The 18,808-nt window shown below is 38.4% G+C and overlaps 1 long non-coding RNA gene across 1 annotated transcript; it reads right to left on the reverse strand.

Moving 5' to 3' along the window:
• Positions 1–13,702: 13,702 nt before the first annotated feature.
• Positions 13,703–14,662, reverse strand: LOC143757106 (uncharacterized). Its single transcript, XR_013210400.1, has 2 exons — positions 14,549–14,662; positions 13,703–14,336 (listed from the first exon to the last, which is right to left on the reverse strand). It is a non-coding gene; the product is annotated as an uncharacterized LOC143757106 (long non-coding RNA).
• Positions 14,663–18,808: the final 4,146 nt, after the last annotated feature.

The raw sequence follows: 18,808 nt of genomic DNA on the forward strand, positions 1-18,808 counted from the left end.
ATTACACATGTAATATATTATAGGACCCTGGGTATTGCGTTTAAGATATTGAGTTGTGCTTATGGGCAGCAGATTGCACAAAGTACATAAAAAACAGGCAATGATCTCAGCAATCTCTAATGGTCTCATCATGTACTTTAACATCTTCAATGAGTCTTCTAGAGTTTGTGTCAATTTAAAGATGAAAGGAGTGACAGATCTTCTCAAATTCACATAACGCTGTCTTGAATTCCTATACATGCTCGCAGGGTCTCCAAACACACTTTAGTGTGTTCTGTGTTGGTTGCTGATCTTTAGTCGGGTGTAGGCTCTGAATACCCTGCTCTATACATCATGTAGACCCAAGAGGGCGAGTTATTGAGTGGGTGTAATGACCAAACTCTGGATAATATCACTGCTAATTTTGTTTACTGTTAGTTTCTGGCTCAGAGCACCTTATGGGTCAGGGTCAGACTGGTCCCATGAGAGAGGGGAGACACTTGAGTAATGAATTATTCAGCTGAGTGTGAGTGTTGCAAAACCAAAACAAGAAGTCTTAGCTGAGGTGTAAAAAAGAGTCACCATTTGTCCTTACTCATCTTGTCCAGTCTAGTCTCAGTCTCTACGGACCGCCCACATTCACTGCTCTGTTGTACAGTACACGGAAGTCTTAATGGATCTTTATCCATTGACGATCATTCAAAATTAGATATGCATTTATTTATTTATTTATTTGCAAACAACATTTTACTGCGCTAATATTCATTATACAAAAGTAGATGTTTTACCAGATTTTATTCATTTATTTATATGCATATTTTATTTTTTGTTTATTTATTTATTTCAATAATTTTATAGTGCTAAACTTGCACTATACTAGATGTAGATAATATATGTTTTACCATGATTGATTTATAAACAACAATTTATAGTACTAATATTTCATTATGGCTGTAATGCTTGTATAGCTGTGTTACCACATGCTGCTTGCCTTATTCAGTTACAGAGTACTAGTTTATTTATTATAGTTTGTTTTATAATATGTATTATTAAATTCATTTTTTTTTATTCTAGCTGTATTCTAGCTGTAGCACTAATATTTCATTTCAATAGTAAATGTTTTACCAGATTTATTTATGTATATATCCCAGAGATGATATTTGATTATTTATTTATTTATTTATTTATTTGCAAAAATTTTATAGTGGTTATATATAACTATACTATAGTAGATGTTTATCAGATGTATTAATTTGTTTATTATTGTACTTGTTTTATTCATTCAGGTTTGTGGCAGGTTTGATTAATTCAGATTTGTGGCATCATCATGTCTTTTGAAGTTTTATTTAAGAGTCAAGACAAGCAAATTAGTCTACAGGCAGAATTACAGTCACAGAAAAGAAACCAGAATATGTCGGTAAATAATCTGTATATATGTATTATTTATGGAGTAAAGTCTGCAGACATTTATTTTATTTATTTATTTATTTTACACTGTGGTCTAAAATTGTGGGATCTTCTATTTGAGATTAGCAAACCCCTAAATTGAAACAACATGCACTGTGGTTTGTCACCTGACTTGTCATTCAGACTGTCTATGAGGGCATTATAAGGTGCATTGTGGACCTCATGCCATCAGTCAAAAGTCTGGTTATACTAGTTCCAGTTTGACCCTTGTCAAGGTTACAGGCAAATTGTTATGCAAACCTGTGTAAAAAAAAGAAAAGAAAAAAAATCCATTAATCCCATCCCATCCATTAATTTGTGTATATACGACTGGTTTGACTGTACACTCCACATGAGATGTATATCAATGACAGTCAAAGGATTTTATATGACGCACAAAGCACAGATGGCATGATGATAGCATTTGTTTATTGGCCATATAAAAGCAGGTACCCAAGTCTGCTAATGTGGATTTAATACAGAGTGAACGCTAGTACATAAACCGTTTCATATATTTTTCCAGACCAAAGTGTACTATTACCCGCTCTCACACTCTCGGCATTAACTGTACTTTTATCAGGTTGCTTCCAATTAATTGTTTCAGAAGATGCAGTAATATAAGCAATTAAATGAGAGCACTCTCACTGAGACTGGAGGGGAGCTTAATTACTCTGACTCTTTTGATCAGATGCTCATGGAAAACATCTCTCTCGCTCTCTTTCTCTGAATTCCAGTCTTCTTATGCTGCACTGGAAAGCTGTTTCCTTAGTTTTGGAAGCAGCCAAATTGATGTTAAGTGTTAATAATTGTCATTCATTTGTCAGATATGAAATATTAATTCTTACAGTTTTTTTTTCGATTGCTAAACGACAGTGAGCACAACTGGAGCTACATGTGCAAAACTTTAACTACAGTCTGCACAGCAGCAGTTCATATGGACCAAACTCGTTTGTTTTTCATTGCTTAAACACAGTTTTCAAAACTCTACACACTTATCCCATGGCTTTAACCACAACCTGCACAACACTGTGGATTTACAGCACTTTGTTCAAATGCTAACACACTGCTTTCAAAATTGTGAACCACACATTCAAAACAGAATAGATTTCAGCCTTGTGCCTTTCAAACACTGCTGATTGCAAAAAAAATCATTGTAGCAGCTGGGACCTGCATGGCCTATCAATTGGGGAACTCATCACTAGCACATATGGACAAAACAAACATGCTAAATAAACATATATTTATTTTTAACCCAAGAATAAACAGTACAACAATACAATACAGTACAACTTCGTTCGGACACAGTTAGGATCAATGAAATGTGGACCACTTTTGCACTGTTAAAATATTATTTTCAACCAAAACGAAAAGATTTTTGAAGTTTTTCTTTCCTTTTTTCAAATCACATTGTGGCAATGAGAGTGATTAAAAAACAAGTTATATTTCAAATTTTGTTGTACTTCATGAAACATTTAAAACATTTTGAGAGGGAAAAATGAAATCACACAATACTTTTGAAACATATTGTGGCAAAGTTATATTTCGCATTTTGTTGTAGCCTACTTCATGAAACATTTAAACATTTTGAGACACAGGAAATGAATAGTCACACAATATACTCTCCACATTTGAAACACATTGTGGCAATGAGAGCGATTAAAAAACAAGTTATATTTCGCATTTTGTTGTAGCCTACTTCATTTAACATTTAAAACATTTTGAGACACAGGAAAAATTACTGTTGTTTGTGTTGTATCCTTTAGATCCCAATGACTGACTATTTGTGTCATTTCGTGAGCTTAGAATTATACAGTTCTATCTCCGTTTAGGGTAGTTCTGAGATATTGAGCATCAAAGGTTTTAAATCCCTGCTGTTTTGTGAGATGGAACCTTTTTATTTTATTAATAACTACTGACAAAATATATATTTTTTTACAAAAATAACACCACACAGGCATTAATAAACACCTAATGGATAAGATTATGTCAAAAACTCAATTTCGACCAAAAGTGGAGATAAAACCATATATTTCTAAGCTCACGATTTGGAGCTCGAAGTTTTAAAAATCTCCTTATGTCCATATTCTGGTGTAACGAGTCCGACCAGAAAACTACAACGCTATTACATGCTAGCTGAGAATCGCTGCCTGTCACTTGTCACATGACCCAGAGCCCTGCATTTTTTTTTTTACTAAAGCAGTATATAAAATCATATGTATTACCTACCACCATTTAGTTGTTTTGTGTAATTTAAAATATTTATAATATATCTTTTTGTACAGTTTTTTATAGTCGCTAGGACACATTTCTCAATACTTAGGTCACTTTTTCAAAACTCTTCACACAGTGAGCACAACAGAAGTATATGTGGGCTAAACTGTGGATCATTTATCATTGCTTTGGCACAAAATGCATTCAATGACTAAATCTTTCAAATTACATTAATTATTTTCTCACTTCGACACAACAACCACCAAAACTCTGTGTACTTACAGGCCAATTTGCACATGCTTACATACTATTTTCAAAACTGTTAAACTTATGTTCAAAACAATAACATAATACAAAACTGAATATGACAGCAATTTGCTACATTTCTACAGTAATGTTGTAATGAAATATATTTCGAATCTAAAAATGAAATGCTATAAAAACAATTGAACAATTGGACCAACCACAGCTGATTCCTATTGTATCTGTATCGGTGAATGGTGTGTACAAATTCTTGTATTTTGTAATTAGTCTGTGCAAAAAACAACAACAAAAAAGACGTAAAATATATCAAAGCATACTGCATCATGTCTGATTCATTGCAGGAAAATATAATGGAGTAAATTCTAAACAGTAGAGAGGTGTGCTTGTTTTACAGAAGAAAACATTGTATAATGCTACCTGTTGTTAGTGTTTTTTAGGTCAATGTTTTGTGGGTGACAATGTGTGTTTGTTGTCTGTCAACCTTTGCTAGTGTGATGGAAGAATATGTTGATTTGAGACATGTATGAAGTGATTTGGTAGTTTTAGTGCATTTTGAAAGTGAAATGAACTGCTGTGCCGAGCTGAAAGTTGGTTTGGAGAACTGTGTGAAGAGTTTTGAAAAAGTGACCTAAGTATTGAGAAATGTGTCCTAGCGACTGGAAAAAACTGTAAACAATGCAATTTTTTGTTGTTGAAAAAATGCAATTACCCCTTTCAGACACTAGGGAGTGCAATTGCCCGTAGCAGATCTATACAGGTGGAGCTGGGGAAGGTGGAGGGTTTCTGAAAGCACAATGCTAACTGAAAGTCAAACAAAAAGCTCATAATTTCATTGGCTTGCAAGCAGATTGAGTTAAGGACCTGCCAGCTTGCACCATCTAGAGTTTAATTTGCTAATCACTATGACTAGTGGTAAAAAAAGTAAGTTTTCCGCACTGATGATCTGTTTGCATTATAGTCTTACCTTGTACATATACACATTAACTGTATTAGTGTTATTGAGTACTTTTTACTATTTTCCATTTTTTATTGCTATGGTTTCTGTTACAACTTTTGATTACTTGTTTTAAAATGTGTATAGTTATTTTAGTGTATCTGAAATTGTCTGATTATCTCCCTTGTTTAGTTTTCTGTAATGAGTGTTGATATCTGTTTATGCCTAGTTGACAATTTAACTTTAAAGTTCACCAGAGAAAACAACTTCCAGCTCACCACAATAGTTGCAATTGCAAACGCCCACATTCTCTTATTATTTTAAAAATATGATATTATTCTTGTACTTTAAATACATTATCGCCACATAGTGTTAGAATCATTGCAGTGTTTCACAGTGCACGCAGCAGGTGCTGCAAACGAAAGCAAAGCTAACACAACTGCTTCTTTGATCTGATCTAAGAGAGGTGTTGAGACAACAATGAGAGATACTGATGCTTGATAAAGAGATCACAACATTTAAAGTTTTTTTCTTTTTACAGATGCATAAAGGAACTCTAAAAGGGAGGTGAATACAGCATGTATTTTCTGTATTCTGAATTATTATTATTATTATTTTCAAAACATGGATTGCCTTGAGTTTTGGCCTTCCAAAACATAGTGCTACTCAACTGAATTGAGAATTCCTGAATTTCAATTAAGGTATCTGTAACGAGGTTCGTTGTTATGGGAAGGAGGCGGGAACCAGCGAACATTTAAACATTTTAATCATAAAATAAAACAAATACAAAAACAAAAGGATCCGCCAGCAGCCCCTCGCGGACGACTGCTGGCTACACAAAACAGAAATAAAACACAACATAAAATCAGGCCTGTTCCTCTCTCGATCTTCAACGTCGTCGCTCCTCCTTTTATGCTTCCGCTCCTCGATGAGAGATGCGAGAACGGTGCGTCCCACAGGTGTCATTCATTATCACTCACGTTACCGGCCTCGCGCCGTTCTCTCACATCCCTCGTCCTGCTCGCCACAGTATCAAATGAATGTATGTGCAGGATTTCAATTCAAAGAAATCTTTGTGTCTGTGTTTTCAGCAAGAAAAGCAGAGCTTATGAAACCAAACTTTGAGCATCAATTAGGTTAAAACATATTTCAAGCCTGAAGTTTTAAGGTTTATAAGCCTGGATAAGGAAGGAAGGAAGGAAGGATGGATGGATGGATGGATGGATGGATGGATGGATGGATGGATGGATGGATGGATGGATGGATGGGTCGATAAGTGGATAATAGATGTATGATGGACGGACGGATGGATAGATAGATTGTGATAGAAATTATAGAAATGTTTCTATTGCCTCCGATATAATTTTGTATTTAGTTCATACTGTATTTCATCATTTTTTTTTACATAGTGGGAGAACATTTATTTTCCCAGAATACATTCTAGGTCCTGTAAGATGATAGAGTAAGAGATGACAATATGATGAGAGGTAGGGTTTGAAAGAAGAAGAAGAAAAAATAACATGCTAACTATTCCAATCATCTTCATAAAAAAGACCTCATAAAAAGATCATAATTGTCTTATAAGTCAGGTATTTATAAATGTATAAATTTATAAATGACTTGAGTAGCAAATGTTGAAGGTCATTTGGCACTAATGACTCCCTTATTAGAGTATGATAATGTTTCATAATTGACCTTTGTACAGCTTTTATAATTTTTTCCCCCACAATGAACCCCGCAAGCTGTCTCCCGGGTAGTTTTATCAAGATATTGATATCTGCACAAGTACTTTTATCACAATATCGATTTAGGTACAATTGAAGTGCTTATCGACCCTTTTTAAGGGAGACATTTGTATCAAACTTTCTTGGGACACTGTGTTCTCACAACCCAATATATAAGTGCTGTGACACACAGCTTTAGAATATTGGGTGCACTTAAACCCATTGTTTTGTGGATCAGTGGCCGTGAAGCACTTCGTCTATGGTAAAGGAATTGCATGGTCTGCAAATTGCCATCTTTGGCAGCATCCACAGGTATGTCATGGACAGTCAGGAATAATGCCCGTAATTCCTGTTCCCTTCTCCTCTCCTATGGATGGTTTAAGAACATTACGGCCAGAACAACCACTATAACCTTTTCATTTGAGTCAACTTTTCAATACCATGTGAGGGTTTTGTAAGGACGAACCCAATTGCAGACAATTTGCGAAAACACAAGGTTTATTTGACAAAAAGGGAAAACAAAACCCACGATGGGGTAAAACAAGACTGAAGGGCAAAAACAAAGACTAACAACACTAGACTAAGACTTGACAGGTAACAAGACAAGTAACTAATAACAGCAACAAGATCAGGATTGTACAAGACAGAGTTCTTCACGAGAAGGTTAAAACACAGGTATGGTAAAACAGGATACATACACTGAGAATCACAATGAACCAGCACAAGACAGCCATCACAAGGGGATTAAATAGAGAGACTAATGAGAACAACAGGTGACACAGGTAAAGCAATAATGACAAAACGAGGATAACAAGGGGGCGGGGCCAGAGGACGAGACAAACCAAAGGCCACGTGCTTGCACACAAAATAATGTTCTGTCATGATCCTGCCTCAAGAATTAAAGAACAACAAACACTAGATGGCAGAATCATGACATAACAATTCAGGGTGGTTCAAAACGTGACATTTTGGAAATTTAAAAAGCTTAGTTTACTTCCAGATTATTTTTAATCCAAGCTGGTGGTCTCAGATGTTGTACATGTACAAGTACAACTGTGAAAATTGTCTCATTTTTGCATTTCAATTCAAATTTCACTGTTTCAACTCATTTCACTCTTTCACAGTTCGATAAATGATGGGCCGATATTCGTTACACACTTGATCTGTTTCCATGCCTTTGCTTTATTAACGATTTTTTATAATAAAACAATCTCTCTCACGCCCAGAAATAAAATGCATAGATAACTCAATTTAATTAGCACTGTCAGGGCGCACCATCCGTCATGGACATCTCTTAACGGGGGTCTAATTTTAAACTTTATCGCCACAGAAACCAACGGGAGTGATGAATATGTGGGTAAAATAATTTTATGTTTCGTCTCTATTACTTTTGTCCCTGTTGAAAGTGAAACATGTATTAATCTGGCAATTATGATTTCATTAAAATCTATAAATGGCCAAGCATTAACGGTAGATAAATTAGCTCATTCGTTTCAGCCCCGGAGCTTAGGGAACATTAGGGCACGCCCTTTCAGTTCCACAGACTGTTCATATAGGCATATATATGCACGATCATGCACTTTACCAACCCCAAGACCATACAATAAAGATTTAAATGCTGTTTAGTGTTCGAGAAGGTAGAACTACTGATGGCTGGGGTAAAAGGGCTATTTTTTATAGGAAATGTTATATTTGGATGAATTGTTCTGTTCAGTCACTGATCACATTTGTTTTTGCAGCCAAAAGTTATAGTTATAATCTATGTGCATATATCTATTAAGTATAATATAAATTATATTAGCTGTGCGTTTATGTCCCACCCACACACACACACACACACACACACACCTGCCCCTAGACGTTATCAGTTTACTCCATCTTATTGAACCAAATCCATCTTGGCGCCACTTACTTCTCGGAATCACCAATACATCAGCAAAAAGGAGCGAGCATACACCGCAAACAGATACACACGATATACACACAAAAAGAAAAGGAGCACACACACACACACACACACACACACACACACACACACACACACACACACACACACACACACACACACATTCTCTCACCCACACACACACACTGGAGACATCTAGCTGCCACCACAGACCTCAAAACAAACCTCAGGATTAATATTTAACTATCCTCTCCCTCTTTTCTGACCACTACATACCAGAAATACACACACACTTTAGCATCTGAGATTCATATATAGAGACGTACGGAAAAGTACATGAAAGATCAAAGTAGAAGAAAAGACAGCAAATCAGAGAAATACTACTTCTGTGATTTGACATCCAATTTGTTTTTCTTTTTTTGTGACGTTGAAAATGTGCATGGCCATGACAGGCAATGAAGACTATTTTCTAAGTAAGCCTTAATAAAAACAACTTAAATTCACACATGCGCCCATACTTGTACATAAAGCAATGTTGACAGATTGTCTATCCAATAATGTGTCATTTTAATAATGTTACTAGCAACATGTCTCATGTAATTGGCTTCTGTGCAACATTTAAATGTGTTAGTGTGTTTGCGCGTGCATGTTTGTGTGTGTGTGTGTGTGTGTGTGTGTGTGTGTAAATACACTGATAAGGCTGAGGGACTGTGTTTCACACTTTCAGTAGCTCTGCCAGATCCATCTGTTTAAATAACAGCTTATCATGTTCTTGACATTTACTACACACACACACACACACACACACACACACACACACACACACACACACACACACATACAGAGACACAGACACACACACACATACACACAAACACACACACACACACACATTGATTTGTAAGATGTGACCAATTCAGTCCCTCGACCATAAGCCTGTATCAGGATTGTCTCACATCATGTCAGCATGAGTTCCGTTGCATCACATCGACATCGTCTAATTGCATCATGTTCTGGTAATGCTATGTTTTCTGACTACGCTCTATAACAACCTACTGTAAATACCACCCAATTGTCAGCTTCACAAAGCGTCTTGTTTCTAAAAGGTAATTTTCAGTAATTAGTGAAGGCCAAGGGTTTGCTTCTTTGACTTAGAAAAGAAACACCAATTATAAAGGAACTTAATGGTTAACTTAAATATGAAAACTATTTCATAATTATTTGCCTACCTTAATGTCATTCCAAGCCTGTATGCTATATTCATTTGTATATTCATTTGTATATGGAACACATATATATGGTATACCATTTGTATATGGAACATTCATTTGTATATGGAACACATATAACACATAATGGAAATATAGCTGCTAGCAGCGGTTACGGGCCCAAACCGGTGCCACAACAACCCTGGTGCCTTTAGTTACCTAAAGGCACCGGGGTGGCGGTGCCGTCGGGTTTGGCCCTTCATCGCTGCATGCAGCTATATTTATATATATATATATATATATAAATAAAAGAAGCCGGTGGCACCGCCACCCTGGTGCCTTTAGGGTTATTGTGCATGACGTGCAAAAACATAACCCTGCTTTGACTGTCGAAAAGAAGTGTGCTGTAGAGCTTGCATCAGTGTGGACTCAAAGTATGCGTGAGCAACCTTCTGAAACCTGAAATTAAACTAAAATAAAATGAACACATTGATTAACTGGTGAGAAAATATCCTCAGTCATATACCTAATTTTGGACACAAGAAGGCAATATGGCTCTATGTATGATTTTGTGTTTAACCCTTTCACACGTAATTTTAAAATATTCTAACTGACCCCCCAGCGTGAGTTTTTCAAGGCGACCGTTATTTAGAACTTGTCACTTTAATGTTTCCATGGTGACGCGTCATTGCTTGTCACGTGACACAGCGCAACCACAACACAGCGCTGAATGAATGATGATCTGCTTTTATGTAATTTTCCCTTTTTTATTAAAAATATTCACAAATGTATTAGCTATCACAACTATTGAGTGTTTTCAACCACATGAAACAATGATATTCCGATTGTCAAATATGTGCAAGTGGATGTGTTTTGATGTTTAAACACCTTTATAACCATCGCGTTAGTTGAGCTGTATGCGCGGCGCCATGTTACTTTGTTTCACAGTTCAGAGAATCGGATCTGTTGGATTTACTCGTCACTTCCTCCACTTCTCACGAAATGCATGAAAGTAAGTGGCCGGTGAACTGGGAGAAGAATAGGGGCAAATGTAAAGCTACTTACACAATGTGTATCTGATATGAATAAAACGTGTCGTCTTATTATAATGTAAAGGATTATTATTGCCGCTTCCATAGACATCAGTGTGTATTTTACAAACTCAAAATCATTGTTTTGCTAGTACTTGTGTGTATTTAAATGTCTGAAACCTAAAATAAACATTATGTGGTTGAAAACACTCAATAGTTGTGATATATGACAGCACTGAGTGGGTCCTTCTCTGGCTCAGCGCCAGCAAACGGCGAAAGAAGTTTGAATCTAGCAGTTGATCACGTGATGCACTGACCGTTCTAATCACACCGGTGTGATCGTACGCTCCAGGGACCAGCCAAGACTGATCACACCGGGCTGATCGTACGTGTGAAAGGGTTAAACGGGATATTACAGGAGGTTGGTGCCTAATAATTCGGACCTGGCTAGCCCGCTGACTGATCTGACTAAAAAGGAAGCACCAGATACTGTGCAGTGGACGGAGCGGTGTCAGCAGGCCTTTACCCAGATAAAGGCTGCTCTATGTGGCGGACCGCTCCTACAGGCTCCTAACTTTTCTCTCCCTTTTTCCCTACAGACTGACGCGTCGGACAGGGGGCTGGGCGCAGTCTTGTCCCAGGAGATAGAGGGTGAAGAACGGCCGGTGCTGTACATTAGTCGGAAGCTCTCGAAGAGAGAGACTATGTACAGCACCATTGAAAAGGAAGCTTTAGCCATCAAGTGGGCCGTTCTCACCCTCCGCTACTACCTCCTGGGTCGAGAGTTCACCCTCTGTTCGGACCACGCTCCCCTGCAGTGGCTCCACCGCATGAAGGATACCAACGCGCGGATCACCCGTTGGTATCTGGCCTTACAGCCTTTTAAGTTCAAGGTGATCCACAGGCCGGGTGCACAGATGGTTGTGGCTGACTTCCTCTCCAGGAGGAGGGGGGAGAGGGGGGAGGCTGCAGGCCGGACGGCTCCCCGGCCTGAGTCGGGCGGTGGGGGTATGTGGCGAGGGGGGCGTGGTTCAGCGAAGTCTGTAGTGCGAGAGCAACGACGGAGCCGAGCGGTGAGTAAGTAGGTCAAGTGCAAAATGACGAACACCTGTCTCTGATTGCAGTAATTGGCGTGGGGAGATCGCATAAAAGCTGGCTGCTGCAAGACAGCGCGAGAGAGAAGGACTGGGTACTCGTGCACGAGACGTGAGCTGGACGCTGAAGAGTGATATTTGATATTGGAAAGAGTGATATTTGATATAGTGGAAAGAGTGATATTTTGAACGTGAACGTGATTTATGTTAGAGCGCGCACAGCGCATTTCTTCTGTTTCTTAACTAAATAAAAGTGTACGAGTCCCAGTCACGCCGACCCCTGTCTTCTTCCATCACACCAACACTGAACCTTTACTACAATCGTATTCTGGACTCGAGACGTAGGGGACGCGGATTTCAGTACTTGGTGGACTGGGAGGGTTACGGTCCGGAGGAGAGAAGTTGGGTACCTGCTAGAGACATCCTGGATCACTCCCTTATCGATGATTACAATCAACAGGTAAGGGAGTCTGAGAACGCCAGGAGGCGTTCTTAGGAGGAGGGGGTAGTGTCACGGTTCACTAATCGGCTGTCTCATGCTGAAGTGTCTGCGTGAGTGTAATTGTGTGGGTGTGGTTACTCGTTGTGTTGATTAGTGTCACCAGCTGTCATCAATTCCAGTTCCTTTTTATGCCCAGCATTTTCTCCCTTTTGTTGTCAGATCGTTGTGGTTGTTCCTCGGTGTGTGTCCTGTTTTCGTGCCTCGGCTGTATCAGTTCGTCTTCTGGATTTTCGTCAGCTCCTCGTGTCGTCTGGATGTTCCACGGTTCCTGGGTCCACTCAAGCACGCTCTTCACAGCACCACCACCGGATCGCCATCTCATCCCTGCTTCACGTACCACCTGAGTGTTTGCCCCGACCTGTGTCTTACATCTGACTACTCTGTAATAAACTGGACTTTTTACTTGCATCTTGCATCCTCCTGTTTTTTCCCTCACAGTGTCTTGTCCCTAATTTTTTAAAATTATATATATATATATATATATATATATACTACATTTATATAGTTATAATATGTTTAATATATATATATATAGTTATTGTTATAGCTGCCAGCAGCGATGATGGGCCCTAGTCACCCAAGGGGACCCAAGTTTACCCTTTAGGGTAAAGGAACCGGCTAGGGCCCGTCATCGCTGCCTGCAGCTGTATTTATTATTAGGGCCCAAATCCTGAAAGGGCGAAGGCCCTATTGTTTTCCTAAGGATTATTAGTATCTATTTTATTTAATTATTTTTTTAACTACTTCACGGGCACTTTGGCGGATCTTAACATGCCCGAAAACTCTTGAAACTTTGCACATAGGTTAGAACCCTGATGGCCAGGCTGAAGCTGGTACCTGGGTATGGCAGGGGGGCTCGACAGCACCCCCTTGAACGGGGTCCGAAAACTTGGTCCATAGATCACACACGCTTGCATGTAATACTATGAAACTCGGTACACATATAGATCTCATCGGGTCGAACAACTTTTGTCCTCTTTATTTTTTACGCCCAGCCCAACAGGAAGTGGGCTATTTAGGGTTGTTTGGAAACGCATGCTATAGAATTTTAAATACTCCTAGGGAATTTATCCGATCGCCACCAAACTATACACACTATATTTATAAAGTTATAAATATAGCTGCGAGCAGTGATGACGGGCTCAAGCCAGGGTGCCGGTGCCACCGGCTTGGGCCCGTCATCGCTGCTCACAGCTATATTTATTATTCTTCACCAAAGTGAATCGCATTTTTGAGGGCCTAAACATGCTTGAAAACTCACAAAACTTTGTACACATGTCATAACTGGTGAACATTTACATCAGCACTTCCCGCTACGTTTCACGTACGTGTACGAAATTCGGTACATACGTGTAATGACCCAATACCTGCAAAAAGTCTTGTTTCGCTAGATAAGACCCTCCTCCTCAGCTGCGATCGTGCACAGCCATTTCAAGCACTTCAAAGACCTTTGAAACTGCATTGATTTGGACTTCAAAACGCTGGTTGTCATTGAAGTCCATTATTCGAAGAAAAATACAGAAATGTTTTCCTCAAAAAACTTAATTTCTCTTCCACTGAGGAAAGAAAGACATGGATATCTTGGATGGCATTGGGGTGAGTAAATTATTAGGAAATTTTCATTTTGAGGTGAACTAATCCTTTCAAAAAGATATTTTAAAGAAAATAGGTAATCAAACAGTTGAAAGTACTGCTATTGACTTTCATAGTAGGAAAAAAATACTATGGAAGTCAACGACTACCATCAACTGTTTAACTACCAACATTCTTCAAAATATCTTCTTTTGTATTCAGCAGAAAAAAGAAACTCATACAGATTTGGAACAACATGAGGGTGAGTAGGCTAAGTGACGACAAATTTCATTTTTGGGTGAACTTCAATCAGGATTGGTTTAGACATAAATTAGTCTTGCCGTGCCATGGTGTCGATACATACTGTATGGGACTTAAAAGTTAGAAAATTCTTAAAAGTGCAAGGGTTGGCTGGGACTTTGAAGTGGTACTGGAACCTGGCGAAAATTGGACTGATGACCAAAACTGAAAAAGACATGACACACAAAAACACATTATGACAAAGCCTGTTAGCCACAGCACCAAAGATGAGCAGACAGACAGTGGAAGAGAGAAATTGTAAAATACAATTCTGTTAAAATAACAAAAATAGCCAATTTAATAATAATAATAAAAAAATAACTTTAGATTTTAAAACTTTAAATTTAAAACATTGTATTAACATGGTTAATACTCACAGAAAACTCCTTCCCAGGCTGCAAATAAAATTGCCCCACACTGTAGAGCTGTAAGAAATCAAAATACATATTATTCAGTTAAGTGTTATGTGTTGCTTGTTGAGGACATTTATGTCATAAATCTGCTTACAATACATCAAAGTTACGTTAATAAAAAATGAGCTTCACTTGACCTCTCTATATATTCTAAATTGCTTTTTTGGCATGCATTTTACTTGTCTTTGTTGCCTAATAGATCATTAACTCTGATAAAGTGTTTCAACAATTTACACCTTTATTCATATTTTTAATTAGCCCCTATTATAATAATCATAACTGTGTCTCCCGCCTAAATAGAAATTAAGTAAAAGGCTAAACTTGCACCAATATCCAATCTCTCTAAGCCCAAATCACTCATTTTGCATTGCAAAGGAAAGTGTAGTATTTTTAAGCCTTATTTTCACGCGTTTTTGTGTCTAAAAGACTTATTCAGTTTGGTCCAGTATTGATCATGTTCGTACAATCATAAAATCATCAAGTTCGTCATCCGGGAAACGGACTGCAATGCAGATTGAGCAAAATGTATGTAACGTTATGTCTATTATAAGTGCTTGTTTTTACCACTGACAGGCTCGGATGTTATGGAAAGCATCCCTACAGATATAACAGTTAGACATTTTTGTTATTACAAGATCCTTCAAACCTTGTTTGCATGTCCTCCGTAGGCTAAGTTATGTCAAATGCAGCAATTTTATCTCGCAGACCATCGTAAAACAAATTTAATTAAAACTCGACAGAAACTAAATAAAACTCACAAAAGACCCCCTCGATTTGTCTTTCCACCGTTACAACAATCATAAAGTCTGTTTTGGTCGAAATAAACCGTAAGGTAATGTTAATTCACGGAGTTAGATTAGAAAATGTCAGCACAAACAGTGGGGTAACGTAAGAGCAGATTGTGTTTTTGCAAAAAACCGTCGCTGGCTAAACTTCCACTGTCATTTCACATTAAAAGCTATGTACACTATAATTTAAAATCCTAAAACCTTATTATAAAAGTAAAAATGTAACTACTTACCAAATTTCCAGATATCCGCAGAGTAAGATATCCATCCAGTGAATGACCTGCCGCAGTTGTGCTCTGATGTCAGTCAGGCGGCGTGCACGCTCTCTGTTTACAGGAACCCTGTATTATTGCCTGGCATATTACAGCCATGTTACAGCTAGGTTACAGCAACACTAAAATATACTGTAAAATGTTCCCCCTCAAACAAAATTGCCCAGAATGCAATGCAAATTACGGTATTTTACTGTAATATAGAAATGCAGTATTGTAGGCTACTGTAGGTTTTTACAGTACTGTGCTGCTAAATCTACAGCAACAGTTAACAGTGTGTATATATATATATATATATATATATATATATATATATATATATATATATAAACATTTTTTTTTTTTTGTGTCCTTGCATTCTTTCTTGTGGCTCAATGACACACCTGTGTGAAATGATCATTATGCAGCTCATTATGCAGCTCATTATGCAGACCATTGTCTTCTCAGGTGTGAATCAGAGTATTCACGCCCCCTTCGCATATCGCCTTTCCAAACAAAAAGTGTCAATAAATTGTAATAATCCATGTATTGTTTTAGGTGAATGATTAGGCAGGATGATTTTCAGATCATTTTGAAGCAAAAACTCTAGGCGACAACATCCATTAGTCAAAAGTCTTGTGGACACATATTTAGTATGTGTTTTGTGGCCTTATTTCAGAAACTTTAATTTTTATTTTTTTCAATAACCATGCATAAACATTATTCTCTCAAAAATAGCAACATGTACATACATGTTGCTCACATATTATGGGCGCCCTGTTTGTGCTAAATAGACTGTAATTACACCTTTGCCATTAATATGTTTATAAGCAACTGAAAAAAAGCACAAATGTCAGGGCAGGTCAAAACATCTCAAGGACCCCAAAAACACCTTAGACCCCAGAGGGTTAATAAGCAACATCATGCTAGAAACATGCTTATACATGCTAGCAACACTTAGCTAAGTACTAATGTATGCTTTAAATGCAAAAGGAAGCATACAATGTCCAAATCTGCACCAAACTTCACATGTTTGATAAGAGTTCTGCCCTGAATACATCCACATAAAGATAATCAGTTATAGTCATAGTGCCACCTACTGGCAACAGGAAGGGACATGTTTAACACTGTAATGCAGTACTAGCCACATACCAACCCTGCTGAAAAATCCAGCTAAAACCAGCCTAGGCTGGTTGGCTGCTCTTAGCTGGTTTAAGCTGGAAGTAGCTGGTTTAGTTGGTCTCCCAGCCTGGCTTAGCTGGTCAAGCTGGTCTCCCAGCCTGGTCAAGTTGGTGGTCAGCTGGTCAAGCTGGTCTCCCAGCCTGATTTAGCTGGTCTCCCAGCCTGGCTTAGATGGTCTCCCAGCCTGGCTTAGATGGTTGTCGAGCTGAACTGCAGACCACGCCCCTTTTTTTTTCTTTTTTTTTGCATGGGTGCTTTGGTGCTGGGCGTGGTGCCCAGCTGCAGTCAACTAGTTAATCACCAGGTGGGAAGGATCTGGAAATTAGGGGATTTGGAGTCATTCAAAGGATAGTAAGCAGGCTGGGAAGATGTGTGGAGGAACTGGGAAAATGAGACTGCAGGAGTAAAGCTTGTTTGAACAAGGAAGGAGCCGGTGAGAATTCGTTTGTGCAGTGTGGTGGATTTTAATATTAAAGTGAATCATATAATTATATTTGGGGTAAAAATGTGTGTATAAAATGATGTGGTTGAATTGTAAGCTAAAGTGTTATACATTTAACATCATGAAGATTGAAAGCATGGTTAAAAGTAATGTATTGTAAAGTTTTAAAAGGGTGCAAACTGGAAGTGTGGGATTGTGTTTGTAGAGGGTTAAAGCTGCTAAAAATTAAGGTTAAATCATTTGAGCAATGCTTTAAAAGTGTCTTCAAATTTTACTTATTTTTAAGACTGATTTTCTAGTGTTTAAATTTAAGTTTTGATTTTGGATGGTGATGCTTTATTATGGTTACTTGGGTTTATTATGTGTTTTCTTGATTTACTTGTTTGTGTTTAAGGTTTTTTACCTGCTTGTGGCCATGACAACTTTCAAATAAAAGAAAGAAAATAAATAATTGATTCCTGGTCATTGAGTAAAATCCAGTCCAAACCTTCAGAGGCAAGCATACCCTATCAAGTGGGGGAAACTGCAGATTTGAACTTCACTAGAGTGAATGCACTTGACAGTAAAAAAACGCTGTGAAGACTGGAACAGAGAATCCTGAACAGCAACCAGCCTGGCCTGATAGAACAGGAAATCATCTCACCCAATCCTGCTGAAAAGAAGATGGCTGACTCAAAGACCCTGGAGCAGCTTAAAGCAAATAGGACATCCGCAAAGCGGCAATTCTCACGACTGGCTAACAACGTAGTCCGGATGCATGGCATCACACCTGAAGAGGAGCTCAGGGACAGTTTCAAAAAGCTCATAATTGAGGCCAACAAGGTCATGGAAGCCAACGATGATGTAGAGGCCCAGTACCTTGTAGAGGCAAAGCTGGATACTGATTCCGAAGAAGTTCCCAGGTTGAATGAGCAGCAAAAGGCCAACATCGGGAAAACTACAAGTGAGTGTGAAATGAGACTGAACGAGCTCAAGGAGCTTATTCAAAAGACACTCTGGGCAAACTTTGGAGAAGAGGAACTGACGATAGCAGTAAAGGTTGCAGAGGAAAAAGTAGAGTGTGTGGTGTCCTTCGGATCTGGTGGGAATAAAGAGTTTTGACTTCATGTTTGATTACATGGAAAAACTGGTTAAGAGGGCAAAAGAGCTGCACACGCAGTGGAAGTGTTGGGTTCCCCCTGCTGAACGGAAAGATTTTCAGCTGCGGGTCAGAAATCTTGAGCAGATCATCCCTGAGTTAATGTCAAGAAAAGCAGAGTTCATTCAAGCAAAAGCTGAAAAAGACGCCGAAAGAGTTGTGAGTGCAGCTTCTATCAACTATCCAACAGCAGTAGTTAGACTGAAGCCTACTTCCCTCCCTAAGTTCACTGGCATCAGGCGAGACTTTCATCACTGGAAAAGGGACTGGGAGGCCCTCCAGAGGCAAGGAGAACCCACTGGTTCAAAAGAAGTCAAAAAGTTCCAGCTTCTTGACAGTTTGGATGAGAAGGTAATGAGAGATCTTCGATTGATGAATTATAACACAGCAGAAGATATCTTTCGTGTCCTAGAAAATCGGTTT

Source organism: Siphateles boraxobius, unplaced genomic scaffold (assembly GCF_051911475.1).
Source record: "Siphateles boraxobius isolate OS27281-9 unplaced genomic scaffold, OSU_SipBor_1 3, whole genome shotgun sequence".
Classification (NCBI taxonomy): domain Eukaryota; kingdom Metazoa; phylum Chordata; class Actinopteri; order Cypriniformes; family Leuciscidae; genus Siphateles; species Siphateles boraxobius.